Below are 17,082 nucleotides of genomic sequence, written 5' to 3' on the forward strand. Positions count from 1 at the left end.
ACTTCAGGAATAGTTCATTGTCAAGAATATATATTTAATTTAACAGGAGTATTATTACAACCTAACAAGTCAGAAGCATTAGGGAAATGGAAATACAAAGAGTTGAATTATTATAGGGAGTGAAGGGAAGAGTTTATGGCAGAGATTAATATTTGTAAGGGCAAAATTATAAGGAAACAAACTCCAAGAAAAGAATGACAGTTTATTATCACTGCTTTTTCCACCACTCTGTTTACATAATACTTAATATTTTTCAAAACTAAGAGAAACAAAGTGATATAACTGGGATTACATGCTATAGAAGTGTCAGGAACAGGAAGAAAACTAAGCCTGCTGATTCAATCCACAGCCCTTTTCCATTATGTCACACTCCTTAGTGAAGCCATGCAGATGCAGTCTTATCCTCAAGTCTGTAGAAATGGAGTAGGAAATGCCTCAGCAAGAGTTAGTCTCTCATCACTAAATCCAAGAGAATAGCAACAGATTAAAGGGATGTAATGGTAGAGAATGAACCAATGGTGCTGTAATGAAAAAGATTACTATGTTTCTAGAATCTAATGAATCTTTTCCTCCGTTGCCTGCTGATCGATGTGTAGGACAGGAGAGTCGCTAAAGAAAAGTATGTAGGTATATAAATAATTGTCTTTCATTTTGATCTCAAGACACTGCTGTGGTTGTTATCTTCAGAGAGGGAAAAGCAGTAGACATGGTTGGGAATCAGCAGTCTAGGAGTAGAAAATGTTTTACTTTTATTTTGTGCTCTTCTAACTTGTTTAAGTTTTGCTACCTGCAAAAAAACATATTAATAGGGATTTCTGTATAGTGGGATTATAGACCACTTAAATTTTTTTATTGGATATTATATAGTACACAAACTATACTAACAAGTTTCATCTGAAAAGTTACTGCTAAGTAGGTTGACAGTAACAATGGATTTTCCATAGATCCACCTAGAAACTATTTGTATAACATGATTAGAACAGCAGTGGCACTATAAAACCAGTATTCCCTTGTTTCTGTGGAAAAGTGAACATTAAATTCTAGATAAGGATGTGGGATGGTTCATTTTCCACAGTCTTAGAAAATCCCTATACTCACATTTATACATACAAGCATATATTTGGTCCTGGGATAGGAAACAGTTTTCCTAAATGAAAAATGCTCTGGCAGGGTATGGCAAGAGTGGGAATCCAATTTGAATTCTTCTATTAGTTGCTTTAAACAGGACTGTAGGTAATGCTGTGAGAGGGATTTAAGGACCTTTACCCACTAAAAGCAAGGAGAAGCTAGCAGTTGAATAACTGATTTCTTTGTAAACTTTTTTTTTTATTAGGAAATCTTCACAGTAATCAGTTGGTGCTTATTGACATTCTCAAAACATTTTAGTCTTCTAATGATGTTTAGAAGATATGCTTGCTATATAATGAAACTGCAGTTTTGTAAGATCCCAAAACAGCTATGGTGTGTAATTTGTGCAATGTTTATATTACACTATCCTTGGAAAAGATGGAAAATGCATGGCTGAACTAGGAGTACACAGCTTTTCTGGAAAATTATAAAAATGCTAAAGGAATTTTTTTCATGATGTCATTGTTAAAAAGGGATTAATTTTTTTATAAAGGGCCAGAATACTCTGGATATAATGAAAATATTTAGTGTGTTTGTGGCCTGTGAGTCTAAGACTGAATACTGAGTGTTGGACTAGGACTGCAAATCATCATCCTTGGCAGGAGCAAAGTTTTCTGCTTCTCCTGTTGTGTCTGGACAGTTACCAGGTCCTCTGGTGAATTTAGCAATCTAGTTCTCGAAGTCCCAAAGAATGTTAAAGCATTTGCATGGAGTTGGGGTAGGAGTGGTCTGATCTCACTTGTTGGCAACTGTTTTATTTTGTAATTTTTTACAGGGGAGACTTTTCATATTGGGGGAATCATAAAACATGATTAAATATAATGGGAAGAAAAGGATTTTTATATCTTTTATAGTTCTTAATACTAAAAATAAATCAATACCTGTATGAAATTATCTGTGGAGTACATTTAAGAACCAGAAATTAGCCTCTCCGTCCCTGTTTTTGGGCATTCAGAATAGTTTGGTAGACATTCCATTTGTTGTGTTTCAGTGACGCTAAGACACATTTTTCACATTTAAAAAAAGTTCTGAAATAGTGATGTCTTATCATCGTTACTGGCCTGAATTAAAGTTGGATTACTTCAGAGAGGATTTGCATTTGCCTGTACCAGTCATTTGCATTACTACCAACCTGAGACCATTTTAAATTAAATTCTCTATTTAAGAGTTTGTTTTTAATCTCACTGGTAGTATGAATTCAGAATACAAAGCTGTGTAAGAATTGTCTTCGGGATAACATTTTCTCTACTTGGTGCCTGGTACTTGAAAGGTAGAGACTTTCAAATTTCCTTGCTGTCTCTTTCTGCATCGTGGATTTATTTTCCATTTATCCTCCTCTTCATCTGTAGCCTTTCTTTTGTTTTAGCTTTCCATGTAAAGTCTCCTGGGTTTTTTTTTTTCTTTCTTATGATACATAAAAGAATAATAGCTGGTGGCTTAGATTTGAGAAAAGACCCATCAGACACTTGGTTAGGCCTTCACTTACCATCCTTCTTCAGAAGTTGTTTACTCTTATGGTAGACACACTTCTGATAAACTTAATGTCATTGGTATACATTTCTTTGTTCATTCCTCATCAGTTATCTTCAAACTTTAATTTACATAAGAATCAGTTGGGGAGTGAAACCTTTATTTTTCTGGGCCCAGAGATTCTGTTTCTGTGGACCTGGGTGATGCCCTCTAATCTGCGCTATAATAAATACCTTGGGGCCCCCTGGGTGGCCCAGTGGTTGAGTGTCTGCCTTTGGCTCAGGTTGTAAGCCCGGGGTCCTGGGATCGAGTCCCATGTCCGACTCCCTGCATGGAGCCTGCTTCTCCCTCTGACTGTGTCTCTGCCTCTCTCTGTGCGTGTCTCTCATGAATAAATAAATCTTTTTAAAAAATAAAAACCATTTTTCTTCAATGCCAAATTCATCTATATACAACTGATGTGGCTCTGCTAAAGGCAGAATACACTCTGACCCTGGCTACCTGGGTTCACGTCCCAGCTCAGCCACTTAATAGTTATGTGACCGTGGGCAAAGTTACTTAGCTTCTCAGGTACCACATGTCAATGAAAGAAATTTGGGGACACCTGGGTGGCTCAGCCGTTTAGCGCTGCCTTCAGCCCAGGGCGTGACCCCGGAGCCCCGGGGTCGAGTCCCATGTCAGGCTCCCTGTATGGAGCCTGTTTCTCCCTCTGCCTGTGTCTCTGCCCCCCACCTCTCTCTGTCTCTCATGAATAAAAAAAATTTAAAAATGAAAGAAATTTGAATACCTTAGAGGGTCACCTTGATAATTCAGTGGATCCACATATATGAAGTTCTTTGACTGGAGTCTGACACATGATAAGCTTGATGTGTTAGCTGTTTGTGTTGTTATTGTTCCACAAGCCCCTCAAACATGACTAAAGTGAATCTTTTTATACCACATCCACCACCCTCCATCTGTTTTCTTCTTTGACTATAGTTTAATATCTCCCTATCGCTGATTTTCCTCATTCAGGTCATACATTTTATGAATTCAACATCCTATTTATCTCTAATTTGTCCCCTCTTTTGTTTTTGTTTTTGTTTTTGTTTTTAGGGAGTGGGGAGGGGCAGAGGGAGAGGAAGAGAATGCCAAGCAGGCTCCATACCCAGCACAGAGTCCAAGGTGGAACTCCATCTCATGATCCTGAGATCATGACCTGAGCTGACCAAGGCACACAGGCACCTCTTGTCCCCTCCTTTCTATTCCCACTTCTATTGCTTTGGTTCAAGTCTCTATCACCTCTCACAGAGTTTTGGAATAGCTTCCTAAATCGACTCCTAGCCTCTGGTCATTTTTCTTCTTTCACATTTCACAGAACTCTTTATCAAAGGCAGTCTGATCCTGCTGTTCCTCTGCTGGATGGCTATTATTGCCTACCTGGTAAAATCCAAACACATGTACCTGGCATACAAAGCCCTTCCTAGCTAGTTTTTGCAATACCCATTTGTAATCTTCCAGTTGTATATATTACTTGTAGTACAGTGCTCAAAACAGTAGATTCTCTCTTGCTTTCATATCTTTTCATAAATAAACAATACAGCATGGTGGTTAAAAGTGTGGGTTTGGGACCCAGACTGCCTAAGTCCAAATCTTGACTTTGCAACTTAACTAGTTGTGTGAACTTGAACAAAACACTTTTTCTGTGCCATAGTTTCCTGATCTCTAAAATGGGAATAGTCATGCTTCATACAATTGTTATGAGGATCTTACTAAGTTAATTTACATGCGTTTAATAAATGTAAAGTATCATTATTATATTTTTATTATTACCATGCTATTTCCTTTGATTGTACACTTGATCTTCTCTACTACCCATTTCACTTTTGCCTATCAGATCCTACTCATTCATCTATCATATTGCAGTTTAAGAGCTACCTCTTTGGGGCATCTGGGTGGCTCAGTCAGTTAAGTGATTGGCTCTTGATTTCAGCTCAGGTCATCTCTGAAATCCCCAGACTCTCTTATGATGATCCTCTGGGTTCCTGTAGCACCCTTTATAGTATAATTAAACTCTGCTGTAAGGACTACCAGTATTTTTCATATGTATTTTTCATCTCTGAATGGCTAGTGAATGAGACTTGTTTTATTGTTTCTTATTGGCTATAAATTAAGAAACCTTATTAGAAAGGGGAATATTCTATCAGAGGCACATAAATACCTCATAAACAGACTGGAAAGCAAGAGATAGCAAAAGGTGAAAAGACAGAAAACAAAATCTGTTAAGTCTGGAACTTTCCAGTGAAGGGACAAGCAGTCCAACAAGTATCAGTTTGGTTCTGTAAGTATCATAGTATATAATTAAAGAGCTATGATAATGTCCTAAATCATCCCAAAGATTAAATTGTGTTATGTATACTTGGCCTAAAAGAAGGGAAAATAGGTTAAACATTTTAGAAATATTTCTTTTAAAACTAGTTCAAATAAATTTTGGCAATTAAATAGATGAGCTTTAGTTATTTATAATTGTCCAACAGCTCATCCCCCCTTGGGCTCCTGCATAATCAGTACACTCCATAATTCTGACTATTGAATGTGCCCAATCTGTTTATGTGAATAGTGGTAAGTGGGAGGGAGGTAATAGGCTAAGTGAATTTGTGGCAATTAATATGAGTACTGTTAATTTTAAAATTCATTATTCATTGACCCAATTTCTAAATTCTTTATACATTTAATAAGTTTGCCATCAACCTTTCTAAAGAGAAATCATTAGGAAACAGAGTTAAGTTCTACGGATAAATATAATGTTATATTGCAATATTGTAAGAATATTGAAACTCTTTCAGATTAATTTATTAAAAAGAAAGTTAGAGGGCAGCCCCAGTGGCGCAGTGGTTTAGCGCCGCCTGTGGCCCAGGGCGTGATCCTGGAGACCCGGGATCAAGTCCCACGTCGGGCTCTCTGCATGGTGCCTGCTTCTCCCTCTGCCTATGTGTGTCTGTGCCTCTCTCTCTGTGTGTCTCTATGAATAAATAAATAGAAATCTTTAAAAAAAATTATAAATAAAAAGAAAGAACTTTCTGAAGAAATGTTACCAGTAATATTTTAAAATCCTAAGCTTTTTGATTTACTTAAGTAAAATGATATTACAATAAGACTTTGTATGCAAAATATATCCTAAGTTACAATATGTAATTATTTTTAAAACTTAGGTTAGTATTTACAGAATTGTTGGGTTTAACCATAATAAACATTAGCATAGAGAAGTAGGGAAAAGTTGTTGATCTAACAAATTAGTTTCAGGGAATTCATTTTACAATTTTTTTTCTTTGATTAGGCCCTGAGGATACAATGCCCCTTTGCAAAACACAGCAGTTTGGACTCCAGGAACTTACAAAAGAAATACACATAATTGCCTTCCCTGAGTTTCTATTGATATAGGAACATAAGACCCTTAAAAATGAGATGTAAGTGCCCCAACAGATACCCATATAAATTATCAATACTGTACATCTTCAGCTGTTTTCTACCTCTGCAGAAATCTAATTAAGAGGAAACTCTTTTAGTAAAAGTACTTTATTTCTTATTATAAAACTGGTATTGTAAAGAATATATAAGAATTATTTATTGTAAAGAATGTATAAGAAGGTTGAAATAAGAAAATGAAAGTCCCCTGTTGTTCATCTATTAACATTTTATATATTTACTTGTTTTTTATATATACTTATCTTTATCCCTTTTAAAAATTGGACTGTAATTATATAATTTTATATTCTTCTTTATCCACTTTATATTAAATCATAATTGTTTTCTCATGAACTAAATATTCAAAATAAAGTGCAGGTAAAGATGATGGGGAATCTAATCATTTAAGGTAATCTCAGACATTGTAAAGTTCTAAACTTACTAGATTCAAATTCAGTAAGGAAAAATCTAACTTTCAAATCAGATCAAGTGTTCATAAGTCTAGATATTTTAGATTCAGCAGTTGATAAGTTCCTTAGAAATCAGTTTTTAGCTCTTATTTCTGACACCGAGTTGAATTTACTGTGTACATATATTAGATGCTATATTTTAATTTACAAAATATTGTAAAAGATTGGCATTACTTTATATTCTTTTTTTAAAAACCTAAGTATTGTTGTATTCATGTAATCATATTTCTCCTATCCAAACTCATTTAAGATAATGTGAGGAGAACACACAAGAACACTTCCCCAAAGCTATTGAATGGGAAAGAAAATAAGCAGGGCTGATTTTCCGGAGTTCTTACATCTAGTGGCCCTTGAAGACTGGAGTTTTAAAGGTTAGCCAGGCTTGGCTAGGATAGAGCCCTGAGGGCATCCTGAGGGCGCTGCCTTGCTCCTGCAAATGCAGGTAAACAACCCAGGGGCAGACATGTGGAAATTGCCATCTGAGGAAAGCTTGGGACACACAGTGAGGAGATTATTCACTCTTCTTAGAGTTGTCCCTGAGAGGTGTCTTCACAGAATGCCTCTCCAGGGACAAAGGAGCAGGAGCAGGTGGGCACTATTTCCCTCCCCCACTCCTCAGCATAAACACAGAGCCACCCATGGAGGGCAGCTCACCCCAACACTGGCTGCCTAGCCTGCTTGCACCAAGTCCCATATCCTGTGCTCTGGGGTGATAGCCCTTCACCGTCAAACCTCCCTCAGTCCTAGCATGGTGAGACCCTCCCCCAGATTAGCATAGGGCTCTGCCCACACCACATCCCTAAAGCTTAGCTTGGAGTCTTAAAAGTCAGCAGGCTTGGTTGGGATAGAGCCAGGAGGGCATTGCACTGCTCCTGGAGGAAAGGCAGGCAAACAACCTGGAGGCAGACAGTGTGGGAACAAGTGATCTGAAAAACACCTGGGACTCACGGGGGAGGGGGGGGAGATTATCTGCCTTTCTCGAAGTGCTTTCCTGAGAGCAACAGGTATGGAGATCCCTTTCTGGGGACAAAGGAGCAGGCGGGCACCATTTCTGTCCCCTACCCCTCAGCATGAACACAGAGCCACCTGTGGTAATCAGTACAATGACAGCACTGGCTGCCTAATCTGCTTATACCAAAACCCACACCTTTGCATTCTGTTGGTACTCTTTCTTGGCCAAGTTGGCTTCAGTTCCAGTGTGGCGGGCTTCTGTTCCCCAGAAGACCAGCATAAACCCCTTGCCCACACCATATCTCCAGCCAGTGTTCTGCATGGCTTACAGTTCTACTAGAAGTCATATCAAGTCTCATTTTACAAGCAGACCAGAGCAGACATAGTTAAAACATGCCACTTTCTGGCCAAGGACCAAACATTGCCCATTGCAGGCAAGGAGAGCCTCTGTAGACAACTGGCCTAAGGGATAGAGCAGCCAAAACATAGCAGCAGGGTGCATGCAGCACCCACTAGAAACATTCCCTGAAACACCAGGCCCTGGACACTATGTGACCTTTTCTTCATAAAACCATTACTCTCAGGAGCAGGAAATGTAACAGCCTTTTTTAACACACAGAAGAAGATGGAAACTTAGACAAAATGCCAAGACAAAGGAATTCATCTTGAAAGAACAAGATAAGGTCATGGCCAGAGATCTGAGTGAAATAGATATAAGTAACATGTATGATAGAGAATTTAAAGCAACAATCAGAAGGATACCTGCTGGGCTTGAGAAAAGAAAGATTTTAGGAAGGCCCTCCCTTACCACAGAAATAAAAGAGCTAAAAAAACAGTCATAAATGAAAAACTCAATAACTGAGATTCAAAACAGACTTGATACAATGAGCACAAGGATGGAAGAAGCAGAGGAACAAGTAAGTGATATAGAAGATTAAATAATGGAAAATAATGAAGCTGAACAAAAGAGAAATAACTATGGAACACAAAAATAGACTTAGGGAATTCAGTGACTCCATCAAACATAATAACATTTGTATTAAAGGAATCCCAGAAGAAGAGAGAGAAAAGGAAGCAGAAAATTTGAGGAAATAATAGCTGAAAGCTTCCCTAATCTGGGAAGTAAACACACCCAGATCCAGGAGGCACAGACCCATCAAAATCAACAAAAGCAAGCCAACACCAAGACATATGGTAACTAAATTTGCAAAATATAGTGACAAAAAAATCCTAAAAGCAGCAAGACAAAAGAAGTCCCTAATTTATAAGGGAAGACCCATAGGCTAGCTGCAGATCTCTCAACAGAAACTTGGCGAACCAAAAAGGAGTGGAAAGGCATTTTCAAAGTGCTGAATGGGAAAAATCTGCAGCCAAGAGCACTCTATCCAGCAAAGCTATCATTCAGAGTAGAAGGAGAGATAAAGAGTTTCCCAGACAAACAAAAAATAAAGGAGTTCATGAGCACTAAGTAATATTTTAATTGAAAATGTTAAAGGGGACTCTTTGAGTGGAAAGACCAAAAGTGACAAAGACTAGAAAGAAAGAAAACAAATCTTCAGAAGCAACAACAAAACAAATAATAAAATGGTACTAAATACACGTCTATCAAAATTACTCTGAATGTAAGTGGACTAAATGCTCCAACCAAAAGACAGAGTGTTAGAATGGATAAAAAAAAAAAAAAATACCCATCTATATGTTGCCTACAAGAGACTCATTATAGACCTAAAGACACCTACAGATTGAAAGTGAGGTGATGGAGAAGCATTTGTAATACAACTGGATGTCAAAGGAAAGCCAGAATAGTAATAATTCTATCAGACAAACTAAATTTTTAACCAAAGACTAACAAGAGGTGAAGAAGGGCACTATCTCATAATAAAAGGGACTATCCAACAAGAAGATCTAACAATTATAAATATTTATTCCCCCAACACGGAAGCCCTCAGATATACAAAACAATAACAAACATAAAGGAACTAAATGATAATAATACAATAATAATAGGGGACTTTAACATTCCACTTACATCAATGGACAGGTAATCTAAGCAGAAAATCAACAAAGAAACAATGTCTTCAAACAGCTTTGAAGACAGACTGGACCAGATGGACTTAGTAGATATATTTAGAGCATTCCATCCTAAAGTAGCAGAATTCACATTCTTTTCAAGTCCAGAATACATTACATACTAGGTCACAAATCAGGCCTCAACAAGTACAAAAAGATTGAGGTCATACCATGCATATTTTCTGACCACAATGCTATGAAACTAGAAATCAACCACAAGAAAAAATCTGGAAAGATCACAGATACTTGTAGGTTAAATAACATGCTACCAAACAATGAATGGGTCCACAAGGAAATAAAAGAAGAAATTTAAACAAACAAACATGGAAAGAAATGAAATTGAAAACACAATATTCCAAAACCTTTGGGATTAGCAAAAGCAGTCCTAGGAAGAAAGTATATAGCAATACAAGCCTACCTCACAAAGCAAGAAAAATCTTAACCTAATCTTACACCTAAAAAGGCTAGAAAAAGAACAACAAATGAAGCCTAAAGGCAGCAGCAGAAGGGAAATGATGAACATTAAAGCAGAAATAAATAGTATAGAAACTGAAAAAACAATAGAACAGATCAATGAAACCAGGAGCTAGTTATTTGAGATTAATAAAATTGATAAACTCTAGCCAAACTTATCAAAAAGAAAATCAAAAGGACTCAAATAAAATCACAAGAGAGGAGAAATATCAACGAACACCACAGAAATACAACCAATTCTAAGAGAATGTTATGAAAAACTATTTGCCAACAAATTGAACCACCTGGGAGAAATGGATAAATTCCTACAAACATATAAACTACCAAAACAGAAACAGAAATAGAAAGTCGAACAGACCAATAACCAGCAAGGAAACTGAATCAGTAATAAAAAAATAAAAAAATAAAAAAATCTCCCAACAATAGTCCAGGGCCAGATGGCTTCACAGGTGAATTCTACCAAGCATTTAAAGAAGAGTTAATACCTATTCTTCTCAAACTATTCCAAAAAATAGAAATGGGAGGAAAACTGCCAAAATCATTCTACGAGGCCGGCAAGATGACCCTGATACCAAAACAAGATTAAAACTCCACTAAAAAAGAGAACCATAGGCCAATAGCCCTGATGAACATGGATAAAATACTAGCAAATCAAACTCAACAGTACATTAAAAGAATCATTTACCATAATCAAGTGGGATTTATACCTTGGCTGCAGGAGTGGTTTAATATTCACAAATCAATCAACATGATACACCAAGTTAATAAAAAAGGATAAGAACCATATAATATTCTCAATAGATGCAGAAAAAGCATTTAACAAAGTACAACATCCATTCATGATAAAAACCCTCAACAAATTAGAGTTAGAGGAAACATACGCCAACATAATAAAAGCCATATATAAAAACCCACAGTTAAGATCATCCTCAATGGGGAAAACCTGAGAGCTTTTCCCACTGTTGTAATACTGCAAGTCCTAGTCTCAGCAGTCAGAAAACACAAAGAAATAAAAGGCATCCAAATGAGCATTGAGGAAGTCAAACTTTCACTATTTGCAAATGACATGATATTCTATATAAAAAAAATCCAAAGACTCCACCAAAAAAATTACTAGAACTGATACATGAGTTCAGTAAAGTCAGGATACAAAATAAATATACAGAAATCTATTGCATTTCTATACACCGATAATGAAGCAGCAGAAAGAGAAATCAAGGAATCAATCCCATTTACAATTGCACCAAAAACCATAAGATACCTAGGAATAAATCGAACCAATGAGGTAAAATATCTGTACTCTGAAAACTATAAAACACTAATAAAAGAAATTAAAGAAGATGCAAAGAAATGGAAGTGGATTGGAAGAACAAATATTGTTAAGATGTCTATATTACCCAAAGCAATGCTGTACACATTTAATGCAATCCCTATCAAAATACCAACTGCATTTTTCATGGAACTAGAACAAACAATCCAATAGTGTGTATGGAACCACAAAAGATCCCAAATAGCCAAAGCAATCTTGAAAAGAAAAGCAAAACTAGAGGCATCACAATTCTACTTCTATTAAAGGTAGACAACTAAACATTTACTTGTCTCACTTTGACTCCTTCATTACCTCTTTCTCCTACTTTTCCTCCCTATTTCTTTGATCTCCTTTGAGGTATTTCATTCCTTCATTCGCCTTCTAAATGCCAGTGGTTTTTAGCATTCTGAGCTCCACCTTTTTCTCTCTAACTTTATAATTCTTAACCTCAACGTGTCTGTGGGGCACCACAATGGATAGATAACAGTAGCTTTCTAATGGACAAAGGCATTGAATCTCAGCCACCCCATCCCATGCGCGCGCGCACACACACACACTGAAAATTGCTAAGCTTTATATTCTTCGGTGATCTAATTGATAACCAAATCTATATCTCTAGATCTAGCCTAACCTGCTTACCTAAACACTGGACCCATATTTCAGTCTGATTGCTGAATAGCTCTGTCTCCAGTACCTCAAACTTGACATATCTAAAGCAGAATTCATTGTCTTCCATTAGACTTGTATCTCCTTTTGTATTTCTTTGAGTGCCACCACCATCTCTTCACTTGCCCAAGTGAAAATTTTGATTCTTTCCTCTCCCCCATTTCCCCATTTCACATATCTAGTTGGTTCCTAAGTCCTTTTGATTGTATCTTCTCAGTGTCTTTCATGTTCATCTCATCTACTCCAGTCTTAATTCAGGCCTATATTTTTCCTTGTTTTAATTACTTCAGTAACCTCTTTGTCCCCCTTCCAAAGATGTCTTCCCCTTCCAGTCTATCTCATAGCCATCTGAATTACCTTGTCAGAATGCAAACATTATTTTCCTTTATATCGTTCATTTGCTCCTCATTGCCTGATCCTACAGAAGACAGACTCTTCACTGTGCTGTACAAAGTCCTTTGTGGTTTGGCCTTTGCATACCTTTTTAGCCACCTCTTACTGCTAACAGCTATTCACTGTGCTCCAGCCAAATTTGCTTTGGTCTGTCATGTCCCTCTGGGATTTTTACATTCTATCTTCACTAAATAAATATTTCCAAGTTTTTTTTTGTTCCTGTTAAGCACCTTGTTTGCTTGTTTTGGTCTCTTTTATATCTTTCCTCAATGTTTGGTAAGGCTTGATCAAACAACTTATATCTAAGAGTCAGTCACTAAAAAACTGATTGGAAACTCCAAGTCCATGCAATCTTTATTTTATCATCTTTAGTATCTTTGTTAACTTGGGCTAGTCGTATCCCCTTCATAAGGATCTTCCCATCTCCCCTTGGATATAATCTAGACTACCAGTGTTCTGAGAGCTGAATAGTCCTACTTTGAGTCTGGTTCCCCACCCTCACCTATGCTGAGTGTCCCTTAATCCAGAAATACTCTATAGTTCCCTCTTCATAGAAAAAATAAAACTTCTAGTCTTCCTCCCAGATAGGGGTAAAGGAGTCTTCTGGCTTCATAGAGAGATGAAGGGAGTTTGGACATACAATTTACTTCTGACCTAAACTTTCATCCTGTTTTCTAGTGTTTGGCTCTATCTTAACTATTACTTACAGAGGTGCAGCTAATTCCTGAGCTATTTGGAGATTCTGCAGAGTCAACTTAAGAGTCATTTTTCTTACTTGGGTTGGGAGACTGCCTTTTTTGCATTAGCTAAATCAATTACTATTTGTACATCTGTTTTCTATTTTTCCAAAGTTTTGTTGTCCTTGCAGGTTGATATCTTTTTTAAAAAAAATTAATATTATTTTAGAATTTTTCTAAGAGGGAGCAAAAGTTAGTGGGTATGTCCACTCTGGCATATTCACCTAAACTCCTCTTTCAAAACTGTTTGTAATTCTAAATTATTTCTGGCTTTACTTATTTCTCCATCAATCAGGAAGAGTTAGATAATATCTCTTTTGTATTCCCATGACACTCTGTGTATGCTTTTGTTACAGAACTGATCCCATTGAGTCATATCTTGTTTTTAACTTGTCTCCCCTACCACACATTGTTGTGCAACAGAACTTTTTCATCTGGGAAAACTGAATCTCTATAATTCCCCATTTACCCTTCCCTTCAGCCCCATTCCACTTTCTGTTTCTATGAACTTGACTACTCCAGATACCTCTTAGAAGGGAATCAAAAAATACATTTTTTTTGGCTTTTTTGGGGCTGGCGTAGTTCATTTAGCATAATGTCCTCAGTGTTTATCCATGTTTTAGTGTGTGTCAAATTTTGCTTAAGGCCAAATTAAATTCCATTGTATGTAAATACATTTTGTCTACTCATGAATATTTGGGTGACTCCACCTTTTGACTATAGTGAGTGATGCCATTATGACAGATATTTTCTCAAAAGATCCTGTTTTCAGTTCTTTTGGATATGCCCAGAATGTCATTGTCTTTTAAGACATTGATTTTTTAAAAAATATTTATTTATTCATGATAGACATAGAGAGAGAGAGAGAGAGAGGCACAGGCAGAGGGAGAAGCAGGCTCCACGCTGGGAGCCCGATGCGGGACTCGATCCCGGGACTCCAGGACCACGCCCTGAGCCAAAGGCAGGCGCTAAACTGCCGAGCCACCCAGGGATCCCCTAAAACATTGATATTTTTTAAGGAAAATGCTTTCCCCCTCTATAAGAAATAGAATGTTTTTCATTTGGGGCTTTAATGATGTTCTCTTATGTTGAGATTCAGGTTATACATTCCTGGCCAGAATACTGCTTAAGTGACGTGCCCTTTTCATGGTTTCACATACAGACACAACATGATGTCCATCTTCTTAGGGGTGATGTTAATTTTAATCATCCAATTAAAGTGTTATTCTGTTTATTATGCAGTTACTCCTTTTTCTCTTGAAGCTTATAAGCAACCTGTAGAGGAGATATTTTTAAGACCATGTAGATATCCCACTCCTTGTCAAAATTTCTACCTTTGAATTTAACATTAATGCTTCTTGCCTAAATTAATCTTTACTGTGATGGTTGTAAAATGATGATTTTTCAAATCTAGTAAGGATTATTTTTAAAGTTAATTATTAATTGTGGAGCAGCGCAGGTGACTCGGCAGTTTGGTGCCGCCTTAGGTCCAGGGCCTGATCCTGGAGGTCGGGATCGCGTCCTGCATCTGGCTCCCAGCGTGGGGCCTGCTTCTCCCTCTGCCTGTGTCTCTGCCTCTCTCTCTGTGTGTGTTTCTCATGAATAAATAAATAAAATCTTAAAGGAATGGAAAAAAATAATTATGAATTGTGTTAAATAGATCAATTTGAATGTCAAGTGGTCAATATATTAAATGTAAGATTTCTTACTACCGTTAATATATTATACATGATAATCACTGAATCATGATTAAACTGCTTCTGAATTTTTGGGAATGTAATAGTTATGGTATTCCTATAAGGTCATTGCATAATCTTAAAAGTTTAGGGATCCCTGGGTGGCGCAGTGGCTGGGCGCCTGCCTTTGGCCCAGGGCGCGATCCTGGAAACCCGGGATCGAATCCCACGTCGGGCTCCCAGCATGGAGCCTGCTTCTCCCTCTGCCTGTGTCTCTGCCTCTCTCTCTCTCTCTCTCTCTCTCTGTGACTATCATTAAAAAAAAAAAAAAAGTTTATAGTGTGCTTTTCTTTTTTTTTTTAATTTCACCTTTTTTTGAGAGAGTGTATATGAGCATGTGTGCAAGTGGGGTGGGGTGAGGTGGCGTTTGGAGGGGCAGAGAGAGAGAGAAAGAATCTCAAGCATGGGGCTTAATCCCCAGACCCTGAGATCATGACCCAAGCCCAAACCAAGAGTAGGATGCTCAACTGACTTAGCCACCCAGGCATCCCTAAAGATTTCACTCTTAAAAAATCTTTGCACCCAACATGGGGCTTGAACTCACAACCCTGAGATCAAGAGTCACATGCTCTAGCAACTGAGCCAGCCAGACACCCCTATAGTGTGGTTTTCTTACTCTCAGTTTACAGATTATTTACCAGGTACTCCATTGTCTGAATCCTGCTAGTGAACTCTTTATTTAATTAATGAGTAACCAAATAATATTCACTTTCTGCTATTAACTTTACAATATGGAGTACCTTTGAGAACTTTAACTGAATGGAAAGATATAAACTCTTTCCTTTTTTAAAGCATAATTCTCATTCTATGTGTGTAATTAAAACTGGTTGATCTGAAGCATTTAGCATCTCTTAAATATGCCTGAGGTTGTTACAGTTTCTTTTTTTAAAAAAAGATTTTATTTATTTATTCATGAGAGACACACAGAAAGAGAAGCAGAGACATAGGCAGAGGGAAAAGCAGGCTCCTCCCAGAGAGCCCAATGTGGGACTCGATTCCAGACCCTGGGATCACGCCCTGAGCCAAAGGCAGATGCTCAACCACTGAGCAGCCACCCAGGCTTCCCACAAAGTTGTTATCGTCTCAAGCAATATGACAGATTAGATGTTCAGAGAAACCTCCTCTGGTAAAGAACACAGAAATGCTGTATAAAATGTTAAAATACCTTTTGAAAGGCATGGCTGAGTTGGAAGCAAAGCAAGAGGAAAATATGAGGCTGTATGTAATGAGAAATCCAGTTCCACAGGTATAAATGAGACCTAGAACCCATTTTATCCCTGAGGACATCTTCTGTGATCTCTCATGGCATTAAGAATCTGGGCATTAAGGAGGTGTTTCTGCTTGCATGGGGCAGGGGACAAATTTAGATGGCCATGCTCACTGGTAAGTTTGGACACTACAGTATAAAAAGCTGGGATCCCCAAAAGATAAAACCTTTGGTTAATGACAGGAAAATAACCTGCTCTTCAGAGTGACACCGTTTCATCCTTGGCTTTAAATGGAGTGGACTAAAGGAATCTCTCTTCATCATAATTCTGTTCTCTTGTGGGTTTGGAGTTGGAATTCATACTGCCAAAAAAAAAAAAATCTCAATATAAAAGTTAAGTTTAATGGTGCCTTGGGTTTGGGGTGCCCTGAAGACCCAACAGAAACAAATAGAAATCTTCTCTGAAGAAAAGTGCTTTAAATACTGGCTTTTAAGTATTTCTTTAGTTAAAGTTCCAAGCATACACATTTATTAGAGACCATTCTTGGGATCGATACATGTGAAAGAGAGAGGAAGGAAGCAGTATTAGGCAGAAAAGTCCAGCTTCAGTGAAGACCCAACAAAGGTTTCACTGATAATACAGGGAGCTCTGAAGATGAGGTGATCCTTCAGAGTTGACTTGAGTTGGAGCAAGAGGGTCAGATATTTTTACTTTCATTGAATGTGGGCTGCTCCTGGAAGGAGCCTTGACCTTAAATGAGACAGTATTCTTTAGACAGAGCAATCCCCAAAGAGGGCCAACATCCAAGAGCCACTTACTGGCAGCATTCCTAGGAGCTGTGGGAAAAGTTCACATTCCTGAAAGGGAATCCAGGCAGTGCCTCATAATGTCCACCACAATGAGCAAAGAAAACTTGTAGGCAAACATTGCATTGACTTTGTAAATCAAAGCAATATTATCTCATTTGTGTGGTTAAAATAAAAATAGAACTAAAAATTTCAGAATCATTGTATTATATGAGTCTGG

The 17,082-nt window shown here is 37.5% G+C and overlaps 1 protein-coding gene across 6 annotated transcripts in view; it reads left to right on the forward strand.

Annotated features, from left to right (window-relative positions):
• The window catches only part of CEP57L1 (centrosomal protein 57 like 1), a 72,970-nt gene that overhangs the window by 13,763 nt on the left and 42,125 nt on the right, over positions 1–17,082 (forward strand). For 3 of the 6 annotated variants that reach the window (XM_038554891.1, XM_038554889.1, XM_038554890.1), the window contains exon 2: positions 5,915–6,044. The exons of the other annotated variants lie outside the window; for them this stretch is intronic. The gene's annotated coding sequence lies outside the window, so the exon portion shown is untranslated. The remainder of the gene's footprint in view (positions 1–5,914; positions 6,045–17,082) is intronic. 6 annotated transcript variants of the gene reach the window in all.

This window comes from Canis lupus, chromosome 12 (assembly GCF_011100685.1).
Source record: "Canis lupus familiaris isolate Mischka breed German Shepherd chromosome 12, alternate assembly UU_Cfam_GSD_1.0, whole genome shotgun sequence".
Lineage (NCBI taxonomy): Eukaryota > Metazoa > Chordata > Mammalia > Carnivora > Canidae > Canis > Canis lupus.